We start from the raw sequence: 14,828 nt of genomic DNA, 5'->3' as shown, positions 1-14,828 counted from the left end.
CCTTGGAAGGCTGAGGCGGAAGGATCGCCAGAGCCCAGCAGGCGAGGTTGTGGTGGCCGAGAGCGGCCACTGCACTCCAGTCTGGGCGACAGAGTGAGACTCCAACTCAAAAAAAAAAAAAAATAGGAGGTCTATTTGCAGCCATGCCTTTTACCACTTCCCCACTAATTATCGGCAGACTTGCATTTACAGGGCTACCTTTTCTTACAGGATTTATTCTACAGACTTGTTATCAAAATTTCCAACACATTGTATACCAATGACTGAGCCCTCTCAACTACACTAATCACTACCTCCTTACTGGCTGTATACAGTACCTACATTATCTTTGTACTCCTGGAATAGCCCCACTTCTCAACTTTAATTATCAATGAAAATAACCCTCTCCTAATTAATTCAATCAAACACTTAGAAGTAGGCAGCATTTTTGCCAGATTCCTTATATGTAATGATATTATTCCTGTAATCATCCCCCAAATAGCTATACCTCTATATCTAAAATTTACAGCACTTGCTGCTATATTTTAGGTTTCACAGTAGCAAAAGAACTTAATCTCATTGCATATAATCTCAAATTAAGTCACCCCTCTCAAACTTATATATTTTCCAATTTACTAGAATTTTTCCCAGTCATGGTACACTGCCTATAACCATATTTAAACCTTCAAGCAAGCTAAAATACAGCATCCCTGCTCCTAGACCTCACTTGACTTGAAAAAAAACTCTACCAAAAAACATAGCCCAAACCCATACCATATATTCATCTCAATTATCTCCTCTAACCAAGCAGGACTAATTAAACTATACTTCCTATCTTTTCTTATTCCTCTTATACTAGTTATTTGATTATCTAATTTCCATAAGTAATTGCAATAATAACAAAAATGCCAGCAAATAAAAGTCAAGCAGCCACCACAAGTCAACTCCCATAACTATATAAAGCAGCTAAACCCATAGAATCTTCACAAAGAAGATCAACCACCTCACCCTCAAAATCAACTAAATCCTCTAAATTCTTAAAGTCAATCACAATCTTCATTCCTTCATATCCAATCATTCATATACTTACAAATAACTCCAACATATCCATTAATAATGCCCCTCAAATAAAAACATTAGATCTTTAAGCCTCAGGATATTTTTCAGTAGTTATAGCTGTAGTATATCCAAATACCACCAACATTCCACCCAAATAAATAAAAAACACTATCAAGTCCATAAATACCCCACCAAAATTCAATAAAATTTCACACCCTACTTCTCCACTAATAATTAACCCTATACCCCCATAGATAGGTGAAGACTTTGAAGAAAATCCTACAAAACCTATAACAAAAATGACATAATTCCCACATGGATTTAAACTATGACTAATGACATGAAAAATCGCTGTTGTTATTCAACTATGAGAACTCTAATGACAAATGTAAAAAAAAAAAAACCACTCTTTTATGAAAATTAACAATCACTCATTTATTGACCTCCCAGAGCTCTCAAATAGTTTGGCATGGTAAAATTTTGACTCTCTCCTGGGAGTCTGTCTAGCTATTCAAATTGTACAGGAGACACAACAACTGCATTCTTTTCCATGACACATATCAACTAAGATGTTAATGATGGATGAGTTATCCAATATATATGTGCAAATGCAGCATCAATATTTTTCATTTTCCTGTTTATGCACATAGGACAAAGTTTATGTTACAGATTCTACACTTTCCTAGAAACATGAAACATCAGCATTGAACTATTATTTACTGTTATAGCAACAACATTTATAGGCTATGTACTTCACACAGCAAAATATCCTTCTGAGGCACCAGTTGATAAAGCAAACTTGATTCTTCGCTTTCCCCTTCATTCCAGCATTTCCACTTAATTACAGCCCTTGTAATTGTTCATCAGGAATTTTATCAGACCCAGATAAAATTCTGTTTCATCCCTGTTATACAATTGAAGATATCTTATGACTAATTCTCTTACTTCCACTTTTCATCCTAGTCCAATTCACATCCGACATATTAGGAAATGCCGGCAACCTCACTCAGCTACTGCCTTAAGTATACCACCCCACATTAAGCCAGAATGATATTTTCTATTTGCCTACACAATCCTACACTCCATTCCCCCATAAACCAGGTGGCATTCTAACCTTAGTGTTCTCTATTTTAATCCTGGCTATTGTCCCAATACTCCATATATCTAAAAAACAAAGCATAATCTTTGACCCTTGAGCCAATGCCTGTTCTGAACTTTCGTCCTGACTTTCTAGTGCTTACATGAACTGGAAGTCAATCCATTGAACACTGCTTCATTATGTTCAGAAAAACAGCTTCTTTTATTATTCCATTATTCTCATTTTAATATTACTAGTTAATCCAATTGAAAACAAAATACTTAAATGATGGTCCCTGTAATATAAAAATCACTTTGTTCTTGTAGAACAAAAATGGAGAACTACTCTCCCCAGGACAAATTCAAGGAAGAGGTCTACATCCCATCAGCACCCAAAGCTGAAATTCTACTTAAACTATTTCCCGATTTTTGCACTTGGGTACAGTTAATTACTTCCAAGAATTATATCAGTATTGAAAAAAATAAACTTTATATTTTTACAATCCTATGTACTTTGTGCATTACACGCCTGTTCCCATGAAATGCATTAGTGCTATACATGTATAATTTTTCATAAGACATGTATGTTTAATTGTTCATTAAATTATTTCCCCCATGCATATAAGCAAGTACAAGAACTCATTAATGCTTCTGACAACAAACTTAATTTAACAATAAATTAACTACACCAGGGCATAATGACCTAGCAATATAAAACGATATTCTAGTAAGAACTCCTGAAAGACTCATCTTGATTGGATCAAAACAAACACAGTGCCATCCTTATTAGGTCATCATTAACTTAGTAGAATTGTACGATTAAGTGGTTATCAGCCAATCAAAATGAATGCTTATCATCCAATCCCAAACAGTCTTTATCATCCAATCAAAACGAGTCTTTCAGGAGTCTTTATTTGAATAGGGAGGTTATAAATGGTCTGCTTAGCTCACGATCTTTCAGTCAGCATGACTTCTTTGGGGTCAGTTTGAGTTTTCCACTGGAGTGCCCTGTCGACAAAAGTTAGTCATGGGGGCCAATGATACCTTCACAGGTGGAGTAGACAGAGCCCCAGTGTAGCTGATGACCACTGAGCCATGCCTTCTGCGCGGATACGGACCTCATACCAGGACGCTCTCGCGCAGCCCACTGTGGAGCCGGACTCTACTGCACCAAAGACTGTGGAGCCGGGCCCCTGAGCTGCCTTGGATGGCAGATTAGGACCCCTGGTGCCACCGCTAACCGAGGAGCCAGCCCCCAGTGACTTCACAGACCCAGGCTATGGCACCACCCACACAGAGCTGGCTCCTGGGGCTCCTGCCACCACCATCAAATGGGCCCCTGGGGCCCACCATGGAGCCGTTCTTCCCCGTGCTGAAGACCATGGAGCCAAAGCCCCCGAACTGACGGCAGAGAAGCCTGGCTCCTCGCACCACTAGCCACCATGCTGCCGGCCTCCTGTGTGCCTACAGCCCCGAAGCCTGGGTCCCCGTGCTGCCCTGCCCTGGACTGCAGATCGGGGTCATCTGAACCACCACAGACCACAGAGCCTGGCTTCCTGCTTGACTGCAGATTAAGAAGCCAGCCCCCAGCACCAAGAACCACGGAGCAGACCCCCGCACCACCACTGACTGCCGAACAGGGTCCCCGCTCCTCCGCTGACGGTGGAGCCAGAGTCCCTGCATAGCTGATGACCGTTGAGCCGGGCTCCCCACTCCAAGGCGGACAGCGGACCTGGGCCCCACGGACAGCGGACTCACAAACCACGCAGCCGGGTGCTGGCACCACCATGGGCTGCAGAGTCTCCCTCCCTGCACTGCCACCAACCAGCCGAGGTGGGCCCCCCAGGCCACCACAGCCTCGGAGCGGGACCCCTGCTCTATGGGCCCTGCAGTGTTGGAACCCTGAGATCACAGGAAGGAAATTCAGTGAGGCTGCTCCTGGACATGGACCCTACACAGTGATTTCACAGGCTCTCATTTTCTTGAATTTTCTCACCTGTGCTTTGGCATTTGCTGCGAGTACAATTGCTGGATTCTATGGTTTGTTATGCATGATTGTTAGGAAAGTTCTCTAGATTTTCCATAGAAGATTCCCCATTTTATATTATCAGTAGCTGCTAATGGTTCTGATTCCTTCATATCCCCCTTAACATTTTCTGTCTTCCATTTTATTCTTTCGTTTTTCCTGATGGTCATATAGTGGGTGTGCAGTGGAATCTCAATATTTCTTGTTTGTGTTGTTTTGCTCTTAATCTTGTCATGAGAACAGAAACAGGAAATCTACACAGAATTTTAAGCATACTTACAGGAAAGTTTACCATAAGCACAATGTTGTACAGCAGGACTCTGGAAGTTATTCATCTTGAGTAAATGAGGTGCTGTTGATTGTTGTTTTAATTCACATTTCCTAGGACGATGTGCATCTTTTCATGTGTTCATTGGCCATGTGCATATCTTGTTGGAAGATGTGTCTACTCAGGTTAATTTCCATTCTTGAATTAGATAGTTTTTAATGTTTTGTTGGTAATTAATAGCCAGGCTCGTGGCTCAGCCTGTAATCCCATGCCTTTGGGAGGCTGAGGTGAGTGGATTGCCTGAACCCATGGGGTCGAGACCGGCCTGGGCAACTTGGCGAGACTTCATCTCTACAATAAATCAAAAAGTTAGCTGGGTGTGATAGCGTGCACCTATAGTTACAGCTACTTGGAAGATTGAGGCAGAAGGATCGCCGGAGCCCCAGGTCGAGGCTGCGGTGACCAAGAGCGGCCACTGCACTCCAGTCTGGGTGACAGAGTGAGACTCCAACTCAAAAAAAGAAAAAATTTATAGGAGTTTAAACATTATTATAGTATGTATATTGATCACTTAGAATTATGATCCTAAAATATTTTTTTCCTCTTATTTTGTGTAGCTAATTTTCTCTGTTGGGAGTGTTCTTTGATACACAAAAGTTTTTAATTTTGATAAAGTCTGTTCCGTTTGCCTATTTTTTGGTGGGTGCAAGGACTTGACAAATTCATTGCCATGTAATTTTTCTCCTATGTTTTCATCTAAGGTTTTTAGAGTATCAACTCTTACCTTTAGGTATTTTGTCTATTTTAATTTAAAAACTGTGGTGCAAGACATGGGTTCACATTTATTCTCTTACATAAGAGTATCCAGTTTTCTGAGAACTGTCAAAAGACTGCCCTGTCCCCACTGCTGATTCCTAGGTTGTTTGTTCTGTTCCATGGATCAACATGCCTGTTTTTATGCTGGTACCTTACTGTTTTGGTTATTAGAACTTTGTGCTAAGTTTGAAAGCAGAAATTGTGAAACCTTAAACTTTGTTCATTTTCAAGATTGTTTTGGCTATTTCAGATCTCTTGCAATTCTACAGGGAAAAAGTGTTGTTTGGGTTTTGATAGGGGTTTCATTGAATTTGTGATGCTTTGGGTAGTATTGGAGTCTTAAAATATCATGGTTTCCAATGAGTGAACATAATATTTCTTTTTCATTTATGTCTTCTTTAATTTCTGTCAGCGATATTTTGTAGTTTTTAGTGTACTATTCTTTTGTCTGGTTAACTTTTTTTTTTATCATTTTGTTGTTTTGGCTGCTATTGTAAATGAATTGTTTTCTTAGTGGTTTCCTCAAGTTGCCCTTTGAAAGTGTAGAAATGTACCAGGCTTTTGTATGTTAAGTTTGTATCCTACAACATTGCTGAATTAATTCTGAAAACAGGTGTGTGTGTGTGGACTTTTTAGAATTATCTATATATAACGTTGTATCTCTGAGAGTTAACTTTACTTCTTTCTAAAATTATTTTCTGCTTAATTGGTCTGCCCAGAATTATTTTCTGTTTTTTGAATTTGTTTATTTTAAAGATGTAAGGTACAATTCAGCATTAGGTATACAAATGATTATTATGCAGGTACCCTGGTAGATGAAGTGTGACCCCCTTCCCCTGGCAGATTCCCACTACTGCCAATCCCCCACCCCCAGCCCCAGCAGTTTCCTACTACTCTCAGCCTTTTCGAGACCTGCCTGGGCAACTTGGCGAGACCTCATCTCTACAATAAATCAAAAAATTAGTCAGGCGTAGTAGCGCGTACCTGTAGTTCCAGCTACTTGGAAGGCCGAGGTGGAAGGATCACCAGAGCCTAGCAGGTCGAGGCTGCGGTGACCAGGAGCAGTCACTGCACTCCAGTCTGGGCGACAGAGTGTGAGACTCCAACTAAAAAAGAAAAAAAAGGCACATTTTCTAAGGTCAGTTTTTTTAAAAAAACTGTGATGATAAATTTTAATTTTTTATGGTGTCTTGACTATGCCTGAGTTTTGGTGTGTAGAACTAAAATAATGTTTAGAATGATTTTGTTATAACTTTGCTAAATTATAGCAAATATTTTGGTTTTTATTTGGAACATTAAATCCCAGGGAGGTAGAGCTATTTTTTCTTGTACTGTTTTGTATTATTTAAAGTCATCCAGTAGTCTTTTATGAATTGATAAAACTCAGAAATGTCTATTACTTCATTTTATAACATTGTTGTTAAGAGTTTGGTCTAGTAGTATATTTCCTGGTTTTGAAGCCAGACTCTGTCTTTTGTTAGCTGTGTGGCCTTGTACAAATTAACTCATCTCTCTGTACCTTGTTTTATAATTTGTAAAGTAGGGATATTAATAGAACCTACTTTATAGAATTGCTATAAGAATTGAGATAATATCCCAAAAGTACTTAGACCAGTTCCTAGCACATAAAAGATATTTAATAAATGTTAGCTATTATTATTATTATTATATGAGAAAGTTATATCTGGTATACTCACACATCAAGTTGTTGAAGTAACACAATTTGAGGCATCAATAAAGCCAGATAGAGAGTACTGTACCATAAAAAATTTACCTATTATCTGAAAATGATTTCAGGTTTATTTATTTCCTCTTATTGCATTAGATGGTTTCATTAACACCAAATAGTTTGAAAAGTGCTAAAAGGAAGTGAAATCTTAAGGTTCAAGAACACACTGTCTTGACTGTTGATTGTAATCTTTGCTTTGAATGAGAGAAGATTGTTAGAACTGTTGGGACGTGCAGAACTCTTGCCGTCCATATAGATTATCACTACTATGAATTTCCCAGATGTTGGTTAAATGCTGATAGTGAGAAGGATTAGGAGAGCACAGCTGTTTGTTTTCAGCTTCTCTCTCATCCTCCTTTGAGAGGTCTATGTTCAGTTTTCCCCATCTCAGATGACTGGCTTCTGTTTGCTGCCCCTGGCACATGGTCCTGCAGACATTCTCTATACCTCCTACAAATGTCAGTTTCTTATTGATTGGTTAACTATAGATTGAGTTAGTCTCCTGAGTATCTCCATCCTCATCTCTTGGTGGGAAACTGTGATCTCTAGAACACACAGTCTAAGTTTCTTGACACATGTAAGGTACTTGGTGATTTAGTTTCTGCCACCTTCCTCAGCTACTGAGATGACCGTATGGCTTTTTTTTTCAGTCCATTGCTATGGTGAGTTACACTGATTGATTTTCAAATGCTAATTAACCATGCGTTTCTAAGATGAATCTTACTTGGTCATGATACATTATCTTTGTTTTTATTGTGGAGATATATACACATATATACAATAAAATTTGCCATTGTAACCATTTTCAGTGTACAATTCAGTGGCATTAATTGTATTCATAATTTTGTGAAATTATCATCACTGTTTCCAAAATTTTTCAAAACTCCAAACAGAAACTCTATAATGCTAAGTAATGACTCCCATTCTTCTCCCCACATCCCCTGGTGACCTATAATCTACTTTCTGTCTCTATGAATTATATATATATAATATAAATGGAATTTTATATGGATAATTTTATATAGATATTTCATATAAAGGGAATCATACAATATTTGTCCTTTTGTATCTGACTTAGTTCACTTAGGATAATGCTTTTATGGTTCATCCGTGTTGTATCAAACTCTGTTCCTTTTTGTGGCTCAATAACATTCCATTGTTTGTATATAGTACATTTATTTATCTATTTTTTGTCGATAGGCACTTGGGTTATTTCCATCTTTTGGCTATTGTAAATACAGTTGCAGTGAACATAGGTGTACAAGTATCTGTTTGAGTCACTGCTTTCAATTCCTTTGCATATACTATTCGGAGTGAAATTACTGGTCATGTGGAAATTTTATGTTTAGGTTTTTGTGGAACTACCAAACTGTTTTCCCTAACAAATACACCATTTTAAATCCCCAGAAACAATGTATGAGGTTTCCAGTTTTTTTGCATCCCCTCCCAGGACCTGTCATTTTCATTTAAAAAATTAGAGTCATTTAATTATCCTTTTTATATTAGAGGGTTTGATTTGCTAAAACTTTGTTAAGAATTTTTGTATCTAGATTCATGACAAATGTTAGTATATAGTTGTATGTTATTTGTAATGTTTAGCTTTGGTAGCATGGTAATGTATTGGAAAATGTTCTTTTTATTTTCTGGAAGTTTGTATAGAATTAGTATTACTACTTATTTAAAAGTTTGGTAGTAGTCACTAGTAAGGCTATCTGGACCTGGAATTTTCTTTGTTAAAAAGTTTTAACTAAAATTTTAATTTATGTAGTATTTATGGTTATCCAAATAAACGAAAGTATTATGGATATTCAGATTATCCTTTTTCTTTCTTTTAAGTTTTTATTTTGAAGTAGCTATAAATTTACAGAATGTGGCAAAGAAAGGTACAGGGAGGTCGTGTGCACCCTTTAAGCATCCTCCCCAATATTAACATCCTACATAACTGTAGTATAGTATCAGTACTAGGAACTGACATTGGTACAGTCCACAGAGTTCATGCAGACTTCTCCCGTTGTGCATTGATTTGAGTGTATGTATATCGTTCTGTGCGGTGTCATGTGTGTAGCTTTGTGTAACCAGCACCACAATTAGGATACAGAACAGCACCATCCAGGTCAGGCTCCCCTGTGCTTCTCTGTGAGAACTGTACCTCCTCCTCCATCATCTGTTACCTTTGGCAACCACTGGTCTGTTTTTCGTCTCTACAATTTTACTATTTAAAGAATATTATATAAGTGGAATCATACAGTATTCAACCTTCTGAGATTGGGTTTTTTCACTCAGCATAATTCCCTTGAGGTTCATCAAAGTTCATTGCATATATCAAGTTTGTTCCTTTTTATCACTGAGTGATATTCCTTGGTCTGAATGTACCACAGTTTGTTTAACCATTCACTCATTGAAAGATATTTGGGTAGTTTCTAGCTTGGGGCTGTTACTAATACGTTGCTGTGAACATTTGTATGCAAGTTTCTGTGTGGACATAACTTGTCACTTCTTTTGGATAAATGTCCAAGAGTACAATTACTGGACTGTATGGTAAATCTTTTTAGTTTTAAAAGAAACTGTCAGGTTATTACCCAGAGTGACTGTACCATTGCACATGCCTGCCAACAATGAATGAATGATCCAGTTTCTCCATGTCAGTACCAGCACTTGGTATTGTTAATATTCTTTATTTTAACCATTCTGATTGGTAATATCTCATTGCAGAACAAATTCACTTTTCCCTAATGGCTAATGATGTTGATCATCTTTTCATGTGCTTATTTGCCATTGTATATCTTCTTCTGTGAAATGTCTATTCATGTATGTTGCCCATTTTCTAATAGAATTTTTTAAATGCTGAGTTTTGAGAGTTCTTTATATATTCTAGATACAAGTCCTTTGTCAGATATGTGATTTGCAAAGATTTTCTTTCAGTTTGTAATTTGTCTTTTTAATCCTTAACTGGGTCTTTTGCAGAACAGAAATTTTAAATTTTGATGAAGTCCAGCTTTTCATTTTATCTCTTTTGTTTTGAATGAGATTTGGAGTTTGTTGACCTTCTTGGATCTTTGATTTTTTTTTATTTTCCTCATAGTTAGAAAAATTTCACTTATTATTTCTTTAAATATTTTTTATGTCTCTTCTTTTGGTCTTTCATTTTAGTTTATGTATATTAGAATGCTTGATATCGTACTCCTGGTCAGTGAAGCTCTGTTTATTTTTTCCTTGGCATTTCCCCCTCTCTCTGTTTCATTTTGGATCATTCCTAATGCTATGCCTTCACTGATTTTTTTCTTTCAAAGTATCTATTCTGTTGTTAATCCTACCCATTGCATTTTTCATTTTAGGTACTGTATTTCTCATCTGTATAGGTTCCATTTGAGTCATTAAAAAATATCTTTCATTTTTTTCTTCATCATGTTTACATAATAGGTAGAGTATTTATATGATTCTTGTTTGTTAGTTGTGTCATTTCTGTAGTCTCTGGGCCATATTTTCCTGAATCTTTGCATGACTGTTAGCTTTAAAATTTTTGTTTTAACTTTTTTTATTATGAAGAGGTGGGATACAGTTCAGGGTTAGGTATACAAATGTTGATTATGCAAGTACCCTTGTTGATGAGGTATGCCTCACCCTCCCCTAGCAGTTTCCCTCAACTGTCAATCCCACCCCCCTCCCCTGACAGTTTCTCACCACTGCTAATCGCTTTCTTATAGTATTATAATTGTTCAATGTCCACTTACGAGTGAGAATATATGGTACTCTCTTCTTTTTTCTGTGATAGATCACTGAGTATGATCAACTCTAAATTCATCCAAGTGGCTGCAAAATCCATATATTTGTCCTTCTTTATGGATGCATAATATTCCACTGTGTATATGTGCCAGAGTCCACCTCCAGCATGTCAGGGTTTCCTAAAAGAGGGATGGCATCAGTGCAGGAGAAAAAACTTGGACACTGACTTTGCTGCAAGCAGGACGAATGCCGATTTATTGTCTTTTCCAACTCCTTTTATACCCTACATGTTTTTTTGTTTCCAAGGCAATCAGTTACAATTTAATGGACCGGACAGGTAATGTATCTTTGTTCGTCCTGTTTTGATCTTAAAACATTATAATTCTAAACATTAACTATAAACTTCTAACATTTTTTAATGATTACCATTTCTTAATGTCCATACAAAACTTACTTATTCCTACAACTATTACATTATAAATCACTACCAAGTTCTAAGCGCTATAATTATCACATAGATTAGCATGTCACACCTAGGATCTTCACACAGAAATTTGCAACTAGCTGGGTTAAAACAACAATTTCTTTTTTTTTTTTGAGTTGGAGTCTCACTCTGTCGCCCACACTGGAGTGCAGTGGCCACTCCCAGCCACCGCAGCCTCGACCTGCTGGGCTCCAGCGATCCTTCCACCTCAGCCTTCCAAGTAGCCAGAATTACAGGCATGGTTACCACACCCAGCTGATTTTTTGATTTATTGTAGAGATGAGGTCTCACTGCCCAGGCGGGTCTCGAACCCACAGGCTCAGGCAATCCACTCACCTCAGCCTCCCAAAGGTATGGGATTACAGGCTGAGACACTGAGACACTGAGCCCGGTTTCTTAGCTGCAAGTTGGGCTGACTAGTTTTCCCTAACTTCACACCTGGTGTTTACAATCTGCGTTAATTATTTCCTGCCAGGAAGAGTGAGCTTTAATGTTTGAAAAACAAAAGGCCTCTCGGGCTCAAGTCACCAGAATTACAAGCCTCCTTAACAAAGGGAAGTAGAGGCAAGGGTGCTCTAATATTTATGTGATTTTTAATTTCTTAAGCATAATACACAACATGTAGAAATATAATTTTTGCATTGGCACTCTAACTAAAAATACAAATTAGTTGTCAATCACAAGAAATAAAATCTTACAAGTAATTATCTACCTACACCTGATATTTAAAATCTCTATTGATAATTTCCTGGCAAGGCCAATGAGTTCCCTGACAAACATTAAATCAAGCACTTTCTGATAACAAAAGTAGAAGAAGCAAGGGTCTCAGCTGCCCAGGTTCACTTTGCTACCTGGGGTCTTCAGCCCCCTAGACTTTGTCAGCAGGTAGACCTCCATGGCTGGCTCCTGACATATATATATACACCATGTTTTTAAATCCAGTCCAGCTTTGATGGGCCACACAGTTGGTTCCATGTTTTTGCAATTGTGAATAGAGGTGCAACAAACATATGTGTGCAGGTATCTTATTTGTAGAATGATTTGAGTTCCTCTGGATATATTTCCAATAGAGGAATTGCTGGGTCATATGGAAGGTCAATTTCTAGTTCTGAAAGAACGGCCACACTGTCTTCCAAAGAGGTTGCACTAGTTTTCTTTCCCACCAGCAATGTAGAAGCATTCCTTTTTCTCCACATCCTTGCCAGCATCTGTTGTTGTTTGTTTTATTAATGATGGCCATTCTTACTGGTTAGGTGGTATCTCAGTGTAGTTTTGATTTGTGTTTCTCTGATGATGCATGGGGCTGAGCACTTTTTCATGTGTCTGTTGGCTGCCCTTATATCTTCTTTTGAGAAGTGTCTATTCATGTCTTTTGCCCACTTTTTAATGGAGATGTTTGTTTTTTTTCCTTTCAGCATGTTTGAGTTCCTTGTAGATCCTAGATGTTAGGCCTTTGTCAGGTATACAGTTGGCAAATATTTTTTCCCATTTTGTGGGCTGTCTCCCTGCTCTTCTGATATTTTCTTTTGCTTGCAGAAGCTCGTTAGTTTGATGAGGCCCCACTTGTCTATCTTATTTCTTAAGGTATGGGCATTTAGGGTTCTGAATAGGAACTGGTTGCCAGTTCCAATTTCTGTAATGGTGTCTCCTGCATTTTCTAAGATTCTTATAGTGTGAGGTTTTACATTTAGGCCTTTGATCCATTTAAAGTTAATTTTTGTGTATGGTGGTAGGTAGGGGTCTGTTTCAATCTTCTACATGTGTGTGATCAGTCAGTTTTCCCAGCACCACTACTGAATAGGTTCTCCTCTCCCCAGAGGTTATGCTTGTTAACTTTTAATTGGTTGCCAGATGTGAATTTCATTTTGTTGGTTGGTGGAATTAGTTGACTTTCTTTACATAGGCTTACATTTGTTTTAGCATGCAGTTAAATTGCTTGGAATTGGTTGAAGCCTTTTGACACTTTAAAGCTTAGCTTAGGCTGGTCTAGAGCAGTTCATGGTGAATTCATGTCTCTTACTAAGATGAAACCCTTCTGAGGAGTCTACTTACTGCCTTATGTATTACATAATTACATACGATTATGTATTACATATGATTATGTATTATTATTATGTATTACCTTATATATTACCTTATGTATTATACGTTTGTATGCATATTTATATGTATAATACATGTTATGTATACGTATTGCCTTAAGTATTACATAATTATGTGTTACTATTATATGTAATTATATGGAATTATGTATTATATAATTACAGAATTCTTGACACTGTCTTGAATAGAAGTGGTGAAAGAATACATACTTGTCTTGTTCTTAATCTTTTGGAAAAAGCTGAAAGTTTCATCATTATCATGTTTGCTTTCTGTTTTCATGTATGGCCTTTATTATGTGAAGGAAGGTTCCTTCTGTTTGTAGTTATTTTTTAGTGTTTTTATCATGACCACTGATCCGGGCCTCCCGCACTGATGCAGACTGCAGACCCAAGCCATCTGCACTGCTATGGATGGCTGACTCAGGCTCCTATGCCGCCATCAACTTGGGTGTCCCCCACTGCCAGGGACCGCAGAGCCTGGCTCCCCTCGCCGCTGCCAAGCACAGAGCCGATCCCCCCCGCACCTCCAGAGATGGAACAGCGGGGGCCTCCCACATAACTGACAAGACTGAGCCAGGCCTCCTGCAGCAATGCGGACCTAAGTCCTCCACGCCATCATGGATGGCGGACTTGGATTCTGGCGCCACTGCGGACTGCAGAGCCCAGCTCACTGCACCATGCCGCTGCTGAATGTGGTTCCAGGCCCCCCGTGTCTCTGCCCATCATGGAACCGGCCTCCCCTCCTTGGAAGACCACGGAGCCAGAGCCCCAGCACACCTATGCCCGTGAAACCTTGGCCCCTGTGTATGGTGGACCCGGCCCCTCAGGCCGCTGCCTACCTGGGTCCTCCGCACCACCAAGGACCACAGAGCCTGGCTCCCTGCTCCACCACACACTGAGCAGCCAAGCCCCCAGTGCTGAAGTCCATGAAGCTGGACCTGCTGCACTGCCGAAAATTGTGGAACCACCCTCCCCCATGCCAACAATGTAGGAGCAGAGGCCCCAGTGCTGCCTTGAATCCAGGCCCTGTGCACCACCACTGACCCAGGTCCCTAGCATCACCATGCCTGCAGAACCTGATTCCCCACGCTGACAATGACGGCAGATCTGGGCCCCCACACTGCAGGCCCTGTAGTGTTGGTGCCCTGAGAGCACTGGAGGGAACTCCAGTGAGGATGCTCCTGGACGTGGACCCTACACTGTGAGTTTACAGGCTCTCATTTTCTTGAATTTTCTCACCTGTGTTTTGGCATTTGCTAGAAGTGGGAATTGGAATTGCTGGATTCTGTGGTATGTTATGCATAAAAGAAGTTCGGCGCCAGTAATGACTCCACACCCTGCCAGGACCAAGAGATTTATTAAAGCGGCTGTTACGGAGGGGATCTGTAACAGGGAAAAAGAAAAAGAGAGAGAGAAAGAGAGTGAGAGAGAGAGGAAGTGGGAGAGAGTTGGGGAGAGAGCTGCAGAGAGGGAGAGAGCGACAGAGAGAGAGAGAAAGAGAGACTGAGAGAGAGAGCGAGTTGCAGGGAGAGGGCTGTATTTATCAGCCTGACAGGGGCCGGAAG

Source organism: Carlito syrichta, unplaced genomic scaffold (genome assembly GCF_000164805.1).
Source record: "Carlito syrichta isolate Samal-C Ts95f unplaced genomic scaffold, Tarsius_syrichta-2.0.1 Scaffold310432, whole genome shotgun sequence".
Taxonomy (NCBI): domain Eukaryota; kingdom Metazoa; phylum Chordata; class Mammalia; order Primates; family Tarsiidae; genus Carlito; species Carlito syrichta.
Note: the sequence above shows the minus strand (reverse complement) of the source record.